A 13,447-nucleotide genomic window follows, 5' to 3' on the forward strand; every position below is an offset into this window, starting at 1 on the left:
CAATGTTTTACATACATGAACCCTTATTCCCCTCATAACCCTAGGAAGTAGATTCTATAACTAGTAGATCCTTTCTCAGTGACACACAGAGCACTTAAGCTACACAGTAGGGAGATGGCAACAGCCTGGCCACCCTACAATACACTTCCTCTCAGAGAAGAATGAGCTGATTTATTTTGTTAATGGTTCTGATGAGAGCAGAGTTGCAGATGAAGGTGACAAGATGGATTAACGCATCCGCGGTGCCCCAATAAGCACTAAGAGTTGCTGAAGGGTTTTGAGCTATGCACTTGAGCGAGGCATATTTTCAGAAGATTCCCATTTGAGAAGAGCATGCAGAGGGAATGAGAGTTAGACTTACGGGGTTGATTTAATCACACTGGTTTATAAGCTCAGATGGATTTTATTTGTTTCCCTGACTCTGTACATTGGTGGGGATATAGGTGACGTCTTTAAGAATTGTGTGCAACCGAGATTTGTGGATAATCGGGTTAATAATCAGAATACAGAAAAAGAAAGGAACCAGGGAGGGGATACATCCATATATTTTTGTGCACACAAGCACTTCTCGTTTGGAGACAGGAATCTAAAACAAAGCCCCAAAGGGGAGTGTGAAAGCCTGTATGAGGGCTGAGTGACAGATGAAAGGAGGAAGGAACATAGGGCTATGAAATGAGGTCAGTATTTCAGGAAAGATTGGGCCTGCTGCTCCCTAGTGACGGTCAGCCCCATGGGCAGAAGCTTCAGTTCAAAACAAGAAAGAATTCTCAAACAGTTACAACTATCCAAGACTGAACATACGATGTGATTCTATGAGCATTTGATCCCAAACACCTCTATTCTGAAAGTCTGATCTACTGAATGTTGTATTGTACAAAAATGGGCAAGAAAAGAATCGTAACTGACGGAGTGTATACACTGTAGGTAAATTGGTAAGAAATGAACGGATAGATTGGCAGACTAGATAGAAAGACATTAACCAGATAAATAGCTAGGTCTACAGACAGGCAGATAAGTAAGATTAGAGTGTTTAACCAAATTTCTCAGCTTCCAAAATGCAGAAACCCAATCAAGACAAAACTAAGAGTCTAAGGGCTCTGCCTAAATAATGATTTTCATGGTCTATGTACCAGTAAATGGGAAAAGGAAAATGATTGAAGGCTTTCGTAATTATTTCTAACATCTGGATTTGGACAATTAGTATTTGTTCTGGAGCTTAAAAGTGGGTAGCATTTCACATTATCAAAGATCTAGTGAGTATTGGAATTTGGGGAGATTATTTTCCTGAAAAGGTGAAAAAATAAATACTTGAAATTATTCCTTCTCTCAGCATGTAAAGAAAATATATTTGTGTTTCCTTTATAAGCATCAACATTTAGGGCATCCTTCATCCATTGTGGTGTTTTTTCACGTATTGGGACTGTGTATGTGTTTGTGTGTATAATATAAAAATGCAAAGTATATTCCTGAAAATTTAAATCATATTCATCTCAAACAGTATATTTAAAAAGTAATTACTGGAAACTTTCTAAACAAGTAAATCAATTAAAATCCTAAACATTTTATTTACACACACACACACACACACAGAGGGTTCCAAAAAAAAAAAAAATGCATATTTTAAGAAAGGAAAGAATGGTATTAAAATTGTAATGCTCAATATATATTGATAACAACAAACGAATACAAGTAACATTTGACTTCTGCAATTATAAGAGGTGCTCAAAATGGTTACCATCAGCGTAATTTTAATACAGTTATTTTCCTTTCTTAAAATGTGTATATATATTTTGGCAACCTCTGTATATACCGGAGGTGCCAAAAAAATGTATACAAGTGGACACTTTGGTCAATGTTGCTCAAGCAGTAGTTCGCCATCATCAGACACGTCTGGATGCTGATGGTAACCACTTTGAGCACCTCTTGTAATTGCAGAAGTCAAACATGACTTGTATTCATCTTTTGTTATCTGTATACATTGAGTGTTACAATTTTAATATTTTCCTTTCTTAAAATGTGTATATATATTTTTGGCACCATATATATGTGTGCGTGTGTGTGTGTGTGTGTGTATACATATTTTGAGAAAAGTATACATATACTTATTTTGAGAAAGAAATAAAAATAGTTTTGCTTTTAAAACATTTATTTCAGCAGAAAGACAACTAAAGGGTTTTTTTAACTTATGTTTCTTAGGTTATATGATAAAGTCATTATTTCCAGAGAATAATTCTTCTTTCCAGTTGCATAAAACCATTGTCATAATAATTTGATTTAGATTGGAAAGAAACAGTCATAGTCTCTTTTCAATTAAGAGACATACTTCATTTTCCAATGCCTCCATTCTCTTCATTTCTCCTAAAACTCATTACAAACCAAATAATTTTATCCAGCCCAAGCAGCCTCTGGAAATGCAATCAATGGTTACAGTACAATTGTGAAGTTTTAATGTTGTCTTTTATCTTTTTCTTAGGAACATTTTACATTAAGGGGCGGAAACTCTGGCTCTTTAAAAATATTTCCTTAAGGTACTATATCTGCTATGAAACAAATATATAAGAAAACTATAGCTTTTCTCCAGGATTAGTATAATACAGCATAGCATGGTTAAAATACATTTTGTAAGATGTGAATGTATCAAGAAACAATGATTGTTATTATATGGTCAAAGAGAGTAATTAAAAGGAAGTCTTCTTATAAAATTACAATGCCAAGTATGTGGACTTTTAAAGTTGGCAAACTCAAACTGCATTTTTTTCCAAATATATATATTTTTGAAATGTAAGATGTAATTTCAACAGAAATGCTATTCTTCTGAATATTGGGTAATCAAGCTGGACTTTGTGATAAGATGTACAAAGGCCAAAATGAGAGATATTTAGAGGTAATATATTGAAATAAAAATTTGATGAAGGAAAGGAAAGAAAAATAATTCAGCAATAATTCTTAGCTCCTAGAATTTCAGCAAACAATTTACATACTTGTATGTAGTTATCTCATCTACTCTTTTCACCAATCCAGAAAGATTGTTAGCATTGCCTGCATTTTATGGATGAAGAAACAAGCTGAAAATGAACAACTCATTTAACCAAGATCACACAACTGGTTAGTGTCAGAGTAAGAATTTCAAACCAAATGTCAATTCAAAAATCCTTCCTTTATTAACATGAAGATTCTTCAACCTACGATGCTGCCGTTTCTTTACATCATTCACATCAAAGTCAACCTCATACACTGTTGGTGGGAATGCAGACTGGTGCAGCCGCTATGGAAGGCAGCGTGGAGGTGCCTCAAAAAATTACGACTAGAATTACCATATGACTCAGCAATCCCTCTCCTGGGTATCGACCTAAAAAATCTGAAAACATTTATACATAAAGACACGTGTGCTCCAAAGTTCATTGCAGCTTTGTTTACGGTGGCCAAGACATGGAAACAACCAAAATGTCCTTCAATAGATGAATGGATAAAGAAGTTGTGGTGCATATACACAATGGAATACTATTCAGCGGTAAGAAAAGATGAAATAGTGCCATTTGCGACAACATGGATGGATCTTGAGATTATTATGCTGAGCAAAATAAGTCAGACAGAATAATCCGAGAACCATATGATTTCACTGATATGTGGGATATAAAACTGAAAGCAACAAAGGAACAAATAAAGAAACAAAACCTCATAGACATAGACAATAGTTTAGTGGTTACCAGAGGGTAAGGGGGTCGGGGGTAGTAGATGAGGGTAAAAGGGACCAAATATATGGTGATGGAAGGAGAACTGACTCTGAGTGGTGACCACACAATGTGATATATAGAGGATATAATACAGAATTGTACACCTGAAACCTATGTAACTTTACTAACCATTGTCACCCCAACAAACTTTAATTTTAAAAATGTCATAATTGAAAAATATATACTAGTAGGAGTTTATCTACATAGCCATCTCATTTTTCTCCTCGCTCATCCATCAGTCTGTTGGACAGACCTTTCTTGAGCCCAGGTGCTGCACAGGCCAGGTGATGTGCAGGTACCAGGGATTCAAGGATATATTCCACATGGTCTTTACCCATGAAGGTGGCTAGTCTAAAGGTTAGAGGAACACATGAAAGCCCTTTTTGTTTTTTGAGGAGTTCCTTCTTCTCTCAAAAAGTCCTTAATATTTTGCTTCCATAAAAATGTGTTTCAGTTAAAGTAGTCACAACTTAAAAAATGAAGTTACGTATTAACACATTTTTAATTTATGTTGCTATTCTTCTCCAGTAATTTGCATTATCTTTCCTTATGATCAATTGAATTCTTAACAAATATCTTCGGATAATATTTGCTAATGTTAATATCAAACTACGTATCTCAGAGACCATAGTAAGTGACTTGTATATAAATAATATCAATATATTTTATTTTGCTCTCCAATGGATTTCTTGCAGAGCTGCTTTAAATGTTTCTTTTAAAATATATGCCTGTGAAATGCTAAATTTTGCCACAAGGTGGCACTTCTTGGATTCTGAATGAAGTATAGCACGCAAGCAGCTCTGAAAAAAAACAATATCCATAGAGAATATATTATCTCTTACATGTTCTTTTAAAGTAAATACTATTGAGATAAAGCCATTTTGGGAAAAGGAGAAAAAAAATCGAAGCACAATATATACAACTAAGTGCTCTTTCAATGGTGTCTGTGTGTGAGTTTGTGAAACAGAGAGAGACAGAGAGAGAGAGAGAGAGAGAGAGAGAGAGAGAGACCATAAAGTATCTATTTAGAAGGAGCTCAGGCTCCGAGTGACTGTAGCAGAACACAGCCCCCGGTGGAAGGAGCCTGACCAGGTCGTTTCCTCATTTACTCCATGAAATCCATGATTGCTCCTTTTTCACTCGTAAGGAGTGTACCTCCCACTCGATGTGGATGCAGGGTGGAATATGAAATCGTTCACTTAGGAATGTCTTCACTAGCCTTTGAGGGAGTCTCAAAATACAAAGCATCCATTCGTCCAACAAACATACGTGGGCCCAGACTACATTCCAGACGATGCAAAAGCCGACACAGTGGCGTGACTAAGAACGTGGGCCTTGGAGCCAAGCTGCCTCAGCGCCAGTGCAGCTTCCACCCCTTGCTGCCTCGTGTGCGAAACGGGTGTAAGTATACAGGCTGTCATAAGGATCAGATAACTCAGCATAAGTGACGGTTCTAGAAGAGTGCTTGCCATGGTTAAGTGTCAAGCTTGCTAAGGGTCAGCTATTATTAAGAGGCACCGCAGAGGGTATAATCACATCCGCAAATACCGTGACACTGCCCCCATGAAAAGGTGGGGTCTCATTGCATTTCTGTCGGTATCAGCTGGCCTTAGTGACACATTCTCAACAAACGGAATGGGGTGACTTCCAAGGCCAGTTTGAAAAGAGTGGGACCACTTTATCGTGAATGCTCCCCCTCAGAATCCACTCACCATGTTGTGAGGAGACAAGGAAAGGCCAACAGCCCTAACTAAGGCTCCAGGCGACAGTGGCATCAGAGGGACGCGGTGGTGAGGGAGCCACAGGTGCTCCCATTGCCCCTGGTGGTGCTGAGTGGAGCAGAGCTGAGCTGCGTCCGCCAAGCCCTGTTCACACTGCAGGCCCAGGAGCAGGATAAATGTTGTTAACTGTTTGAAGTCACTGAGTTTTGTCATGGCCAGTCACTCATCAATAGACAACCAGAACAATACTGGAACCACACACAACAAGACCCAGTTCCTTCCTTCAGACAGGAGTCCAGCCTCGTGCACAGGGACAGTGAGACCCACTCAGCAAAATCATGGACTTTGGGTCCCGATCGTCCAAAACCCCAAACCTGTTTACTGCCAGCGCTCTGCTCCTGCATCCGGGGACGCTGGTCATGACACTTGCCCTCTGAGGATGGCTCAGTGCCCTGGCACATCCTCTCCCTGCCCTGCGGCTTGCCTCGCTCCTCTTTATTCTGGACACCAGAGACAAGTCATCTGTCTGAAATGCACATCTGATCCGAGCTCGTCCTGCCCGCCCACTGCCCGTGCCCCACACGAAATCCCAAAGCGCCTCACCTGCTGCCAAGGCCCTTGGTGAGCTGGTCTGCCTGCAGCTCCTCTGCTCTGTCCTGGGCTTGTCCCGACTCAACACGGTGTGCTATTCACTCTGTGAACTTTTCTTACATTTCCTTCAGAAACCCGAAGAGCTCCAGGGCCTCACAGAGTCGTCTCGACGTGGTGTTCCAGCCACAGAAGGGTGAGCCTTGTGTCGGAAGCCTGGAAGGCACAGCAGGTCTTACCTGTGGGTTCTTAAAGAGGTGGCACGGCAGTTTCACAAAGAACTTCTCAGAAAGCTACCTGAGAATCCCCTTTATACAAATCTCGCTCCCTTGAAGGTTTTCCATTCTGAGCAGCTGGCAAAAATCTTCTTTCTGCATCCAGCTGTCTTACAGCCAGGTAGCCTACCCTCCAGGCTTCCCAACCCCTTCATGCACCACACCTGGGCTCCAGGCTTCCACTCCAGCTCAATAGTCAAGGGAATCCAGCCTAGAAGGGTCTAGGACACGCAGAGAACTCAGCAGGTCAGGCTTCTAGATTCCTCTCATTTCCTCAGAAGGGAAGTATAAACGGAACTTCTGAGAAAAGCAGTCTCAGCTCCCTCTCGGTTACTTTCCTTATTACAATAATAATAATAACAATAATAATCAGCCCATTACTAGGTTATGCAAAGGCCTGATAAGTAAGACTGACCCCTCCACCTTAACGTCAATGGTGAATGGAAAGTTGCACACATTCGTACATTCATGGTTTGCCCCTAATACACTTGACGGTACCATGCTGGCCTCACCCCCAGGCCTTAGAAAATACTGTCCTGCCCAGAACGGCCCTCCACCTACTTCCCATCCCATCCCCTTCACCTGCCTCACTTCCCATCATCCTTCAGGCCTGAACTGGGTGTTACTTCCTCCAGGAACTCGTCACTGAATGTGCCCCTCCACTCCCCACCTCCACCCCACAGCGAGTGTTGGCACAACGCCTGCTGTCACGCCATTATAGTGCTCACTGTGCTGTATTGTAATTGTCCTCTGTCTCCTTCCAGATCTGTCCTACATGCAGTGAGAGCAATAACTAATTGTTTTGTTTACCATTGTATCTCGGTTCATTGTGTGGCAACCGTAAGTGCTCAATAAATACCTGTTGTTGGTAAAAGGAATAAATGGTATAACGTGAGCAAAATGACTCACAGAGAACCTGACACTAGTCCCCAACTCCAAGTACAACTGTCTTGCTCTTCTTTATACTGACCAGGTAGGTCCCCTGCTGAGACACCCTTCCTGGCATCTAGAACACATCCCTGTTCATTGATTTAAATGCTGATCTCTACTTAACGACTTACTGAAGTCAGTAATATCAAGTATTTACTTTTAAATGGAAAGCATTTGAAATCACACAAGGTTCTCGAGAAACATGGACAGGCTGAATGAATGGGGAGACAGACATGGAAACGATTTCAATACAGTGTGACAAAGGCCAAAATCGACACAAAGCACAAATACAAGCATAGAGAAACAAATGCCCACTAAGCTTGGGAAAACCACACGCAGGATTTAAAATGAGAGTTTTATGAATGGAATCTTTCCAAGGAGGGAGAAGAAACAGCACAGACCAAGGAAAACAAGACATTTCGCATTTACGACAAGTGATTCATCCAGGATACGGACGAGAGAGAGAGAAAAAGAAAATTAGGAGTGCTGTGCTGAAATGGTAGGTAGGAGCCAGGGAATAAAGGTGCTTGGGGGCCGGCTGCCAGGCTAAAGGGTTTTGTGCTTTATCTCATGAGTAAAGGGTCGATAATAAAGGATTTGGAGCAGGTGATTATCATGTGTGTAGAGTTGTGTTCCAGAATCCTCACTCTAATAGCACAAGTGAAGAATGAATGTGCAGTGTCAAGGAGACCAATTCCAGGATGATTGTATTGGTCCAAGGCAATACATGCGAAGGCTTGAAGAAAGGTGTTTGTAGTGATGATGGAAGAGAAAACAGTTTAGAAAGCTATTTAGAAGCCAGTTGACGGAGACTGCTTCCGAAGTGGAATTCTGAAACAATTCTCAAGTTCTCGCTTTGGGTGACCTGGTAGGTAGGAATATCACCACCAACCAACGTAGAGAGGGGAAGAAACATCAAGGCAGGGCGGGGAAGTGATGCCTCTAAAGTGCTGACCTGACGTTCAACCAGCGACTGGAAACACGCCTCAGTGGTCTCTGCCCCCTTTTCCGTCCCACAGGGTGAGGGCCAACTTCACCATTTCTCCAGCTGGACGGTCGTCAACACGCAGATGCTCCCATCACAAGCGATCACAACACAGCCCATCCTTCTCCCCAGGGATCGCTAGAGAAGGAGATACACTTCCTCCATCTGCGCTAGACACCACCTACCCTGACTTGCCTCAAACGAAGACAGATCCCAGCGGAAGTATCAGCTGATCGGGAGTGAGTAAGAGCTCTTCAGACCCGTCCCAGCCTTTCTCCAAAAGCGACACATCTGTACCTATTAACTGGGACACCATCCAAGTTCTTCTGCCTCTTCTCTAGGATTTGCAGATGCCCCCATCACCGATCACCTCTCATCCTGCCATTAACTCTCCTTATAGAGAACATTATTGATTGTTTTGCAGCACCCATGTTCCACTCTGCCTTCCTAACAGCACCCAGATTTTCATTCAGCTATCCATCCTATCCCCTCTGCAACCCATGCACTTTGGGTCAAGCTGATTCAAAGTCTCCCACCTCAGGGCTGACCTTGGTTGACTTACGCCAGCAAACTAGTGCTAGTCTCTTGGCCAGTGTCAATTGTGTATTGTTGGGCATGCGACTTAAACAGTCGAATCAAGATGAATCTCAAGGCTTGCTTGGAATATTCAGATGGAGTTCTTTCCTCCACAGGCATAAACAAGGACACATATATTCGTGACTAGTCCTGGCGGCCGTCCTCACTGTGAGAAGAATGACACTCACGCCGCAGAAAATAGAACAGAACCAGGAATTCCGCAGATCACTCAAACCTCACATCTGTCCTATTTCTGGATTTTTAGGTCATTGTGCCAACATATTTTCTTATTGATGTTTTAGCAAGTGGGAGCCATACTTCCTCTTACTGATACCCCCCAAGTCACACCGACTAACTCGGAACCTGGTAGTGAAATGTGAAACAAGCTGAAGGAAAGAAGGCTGGTTGGTGCAGGGCACATCCCAGGCTGAAGATAAGGAGGCATCCTGATAAGGAGGCTGCAAATTTGATGGTTAACCTGTTAGTTGTTGTGCTGGGAAAGAAACAGCCTTTCTTCACAAATGCTGCATTCTCCCAACAGGCACACCACCTCCCTCTTCAGGCCTCCATGAATGTCACCCGGGTGATGTGGCTGACAGGACCGACGCTGAGCTGGCCCCTCAATAAGAACATTGGAGAAGCCTGCTGGCTCCAACTACACGTGCATCGTACCTTTAGAACGTGGGGTACTTAGCAACTGGTATCTTTAGGCCTGGGACTCAGCTGCCCTAGGTCATAAGTCTCATTGATCATCTACTTGCCTGTCTTTATCTCTGTGTAAATCTACACCATCCCCATACCTATATCCATATACGTGCTTGTGTCTGTGTACACGTAGATTTATATCTATATATGTCCGTGTCCGTGTGTAAGTCGATACATCCAGCTGCATACATAACACTACGTTGTTGTGACATTAGGGTTGTCTAGCAACTAAATGAGTTAATATTTACAGGTGCTCAATGAATAGCTGTTGAATGAATGAAAAGTGCCTGCACCATTCTAACTTCTCAATGAAGGCTAGGCTTTATTATGTGTATTTATGGTAGGGAAGGTAGTAACGACCGAAAATCCCAACTGAAGCTTGCTTATCAATGAGGACGTGTGTCACCTCAGACAATTTCAAATCTGGAGCAGAGCAGACTCGAGGCACAGCAAAATCAAGGCTCAGGGACATCGTCCGGATGCTTTCCCCGCTTCATCCCGCCATCGTCACACGGCTTCATCCCAAAGCGATGCCCTGGCAGTTCCAGGGTGACTGCCACAGACAGTCAGGACTCTGTGCTCCCTTGTTCACACCCAGTTGCTTCCCCGCAAGCAAAGGAATGAAGTCCTTCCCTTTTCTTGGCAAGCAGTCCAAAGTGACTGTCCAATTTAAGAATAACGAACATTTTAAGAGATGTTAACTGGCTCCCAGAACCTGTGGGAAGCTGGGGGACCACGCAGCCGGGAACAAAGCCTGAAACCAAACCATGAAACGAGTCTCCTGAGGCTGCTGCTACGATCACTGAGCATTGGAGCCATTCCCTCGGTGCACCCACGCAGCAGGCGTGGGAAAGGATACATAGGGTCAGTAACACCTTAGGCGTGATCCAGACCCCGGCTGCCGAGAGGCTGAGGAAGCAAATACATGGCCATTGGAATTGTACAGTGAGCAGTGGGCTCTGACCTCTCACCGAGACTCATGGGACAGGAACGCCCGACACACAGATCCAGGAGGTCCACTGCAGAGCTGTGCCAGGAGCTTCTGCCAACTCAGCACCCACACGGCATGGGGCTCCCTGGGGGCAAGAGGACTGGGTGTGCAAAACTGAAAGTGCTTGCTCAGCAAACTCGGTAGCACTTCAGGATTCAGTCAAAAGTGAAAGAAGGTTCTCCATTTCCCTTGGCAGCAGACTGTGGCACAGTGGGTCTCTGGTTCGGTGGGTGCTGGCAGCATTGCTGGAAGATCCCCAGCTTACATCTGGGATGGAAGAGTGACTCAGAAGACACTGAATGTCTACTCTCTGTTAGTGGAAGGCTGGTGTGACGCTGTGCAGGCAAGCATGACTCAGCCAGAGGCAAAGCAGTGATGGCGGCTCATCCAGCAGCAGTGGAGCAATAACCAGACCAGAGTCCCGGAGAGCACAGGAGATGTCCCCTGGGGACTCTAAGGATAGGTAGGAAAGGGGAAATCGACAAGAGACTCGAATTCTTTTCCTTTTTTTAAAAGATTTTATTGGGGAAGGGGAACAGGACTTTATTGGGGAACAGTGTGTACTTCCCGGATTTTTTCCAAGTCAAGTTGTTGTCCTTTCAGTCTTAGTTGTGGAGGGCACAGCTCAGCTCCAGGTCCAGTTGCCGTTGCTAGTTGCAGGGGGCACAGCCCACCATCCCTTGTTGGAGTCAAACCGGCAACCTTGTGGTTGAGAGGATACACTCCAACCAACTGAGCCATCCGCGAGCTCAGCAGCAGCTTAGCTCAAGGTGCCGTGTTCAATTTTAGTTGCAGGAGGCAGAGCCCATCATCCCTTGCGGGACTCAAGGAATTGAACTGGCAACCTTGTGGTTGAGAGCCCACTGACCCATGTGGGAATTGAACCAGCAGCCTTTGGCATTAGGAGCACAGAGCTCCAACCGCCTGAGCCACCGGGCCGGCCCCGAGACTAGAATTCTTCAAATGAAGTTTGAAACTAGCAAGATCTGGGTATCAATGTTAAAATCCTAAGTCCCATATGGATCCCATATGTGATCAGAGAAGCATCTGCCATCTGATTTCCTGGAAGGGGAGCCTCTTAGGAGAAGGGAAAGGGAGAACTTTGCTAACTGGTTTCCATTTTCCTCCTACAGAACATGTGAGGTCGCTGCCCTGGAATGCTCTGCCAACTGACTTTTGCCAAGTTGTTTTCTTCTCTATATTCAAATCTCAGCAATGAAGACACATTCTCAGAGAGGTCTGACCTGATGTCCCAATGCCACAAGCACTCTGATCATATTACTCTATTTTATTGTCTTCAAAGAACATCGATCTAGCTCAATTCTTCAAACTTATTTCCCATTGTTTATTGTCTGTCCCTGCATAAACAGTCACCAGAACGTGAATGCCAGGAGTTCACCCTGTTAACTCATTCCTAATCCTTCTGGTTCATCCAGTTTTTCAACAAGAAAGAAGTAAGCCATCATAACCAATACCAGAGAGCAAATCAGAAAAACAATAGAGAAGCTGAGGACAGGGCAGAACCAGATAACATCAGTTTATCACGACAAATTATTTTAGGGGCCAAACTAGGATGCATAAATGATACCAGAGCTAGATAATGGCCTAAGAGAAAGAAAAACAGAAATGAAACCATTTGGGCTAGCTACCATAGTGTTAAATGGGGTGAGGAACCAAGAGCTCCTAGAAGTAAGTGCAAAGACATCCTTTTCAACTGATGTCCTGCCAAGTGTGGCTCTTTGAAGGGTCCAGGCTCTACCCCGCCCTCCACCTCCAATGCCAGAGAATGTGTGCTGGAGTAGGAATCTGAGCGTGGGCTTCCCGGGGGACAGACAGACTGGGCTGGAGTCCCAACCTAGCCAACCAAGTTAACCACTCAGAGAATAACTTTCCATAGAAAAAGGACAAACGAATCAGCCTCTCAGAGACTCAATCTGTAAAGTAAATTATAATAGCAGTACCTATCTAAGGGTATTACTGTGAGGACTAAATACATTAACGCATCTGAAATCAGTAGTGCAGGTCTCTGCTCATAGTTAACTACTATTCATTCATGCAACAAATATCCATCTACATGATTATTCATGTCGTCTATCTTTTTAATGAACTACTTAGTTGACTCACGTGATAATAGCTATTGTTCATTTTGCCAGGTCCTGTACTAAACACTTAACAAGGATGACTATTTTTATTTTTTACAACAACCCTGTGAGAAAAGACAATTATTGTTGTAATTACAAATGAAGATGAAAAGATGTCAGAAGTAATCCAAACAAAAGGCCAGAGGGAACCCAGGTGATTTAAACCTCCCTGAGAGATATGAAGCTCGCCCAGAAGATGAGCAGGAATTCTGGTGTTGAGGGAATGGAGACTTATTACTTCTTCCTGGGTTATATTTCTGCCCCCGAGAACTTTTTTTTTTCTTTTTTTGGAACGATCTCTTACACACTGGGATGTTTGCAAACTGGCACTGCGACCTCAGAAAACAGAATTCCTTCTCCATGTTTATACCAGGTGCTGGAGCATATTGGAAACTTAATTAAGACAAGATTTAAATGTACAATAATACCTGATTTGCTGGTCTATTTAATTTCAGAAGTTTAGCTTTTTTGCGTGTTTGTTTTCATTTTATTTTTGCTCTGCTTGATGCCTTTGATAGATCTTACCATTGCTCACCAGGCTGTGATATTTTCTGATTATCTACTCCAGGTTTTAAATGATATGCATAAATTCACAAAACATGAGATCTGAAGTGGACCTTAGAAATCATCTATCTGGTCCAGTGGTTTACAAATTATTCAGAATAAATGAAAGAATCCTTTCTCTTTAATCAGATGTTTCACTTTGTTTCATAGAACTAGCTTCCATTTAATGTTTCTCTGAAACCAAAGTCCATGGAGAATGTATGTGTGTGTGTGTTTGTTTATTTATATTAAACCACC

The 13,447-nt window shown here is 42.9% G+C and overlaps 1 protein-coding gene across 1 annotated transcript in view; it reads right to left on the reverse strand.

Moving 5' to 3' along the window:
• RALYL (RALY RNA binding protein like) overlaps window positions 1-6,248 on the reverse strand; it is a 1,518,143-nt gene extending 1,511,895 nt beyond the window's left edge. Inside the window, exon 1 of the mRNA XM_074318489.2 lies at window positions 6,059-6,248. The gene's annotated coding sequence lies outside the window, so the exon portion shown is untranslated. The remainder of the gene's footprint in view (window positions 1-6,058) is intronic.
• Between the last annotated feature and the right edge of the window lie 7,199 nt (window positions 6,249-13,447).

The sequence above is a fragment of the Rhinolophus sinicus genome, chromosome 7 (assembly GCF_057876585.1).
Source record: "Rhinolophus sinicus isolate RSI-liver-muscle chromosome 7, RSI-T2T, whole genome shotgun sequence".
NCBI lineage: Eukaryota > Metazoa > Chordata > Mammalia > Chiroptera > Rhinolophidae > Rhinolophus > Rhinolophus sinicus.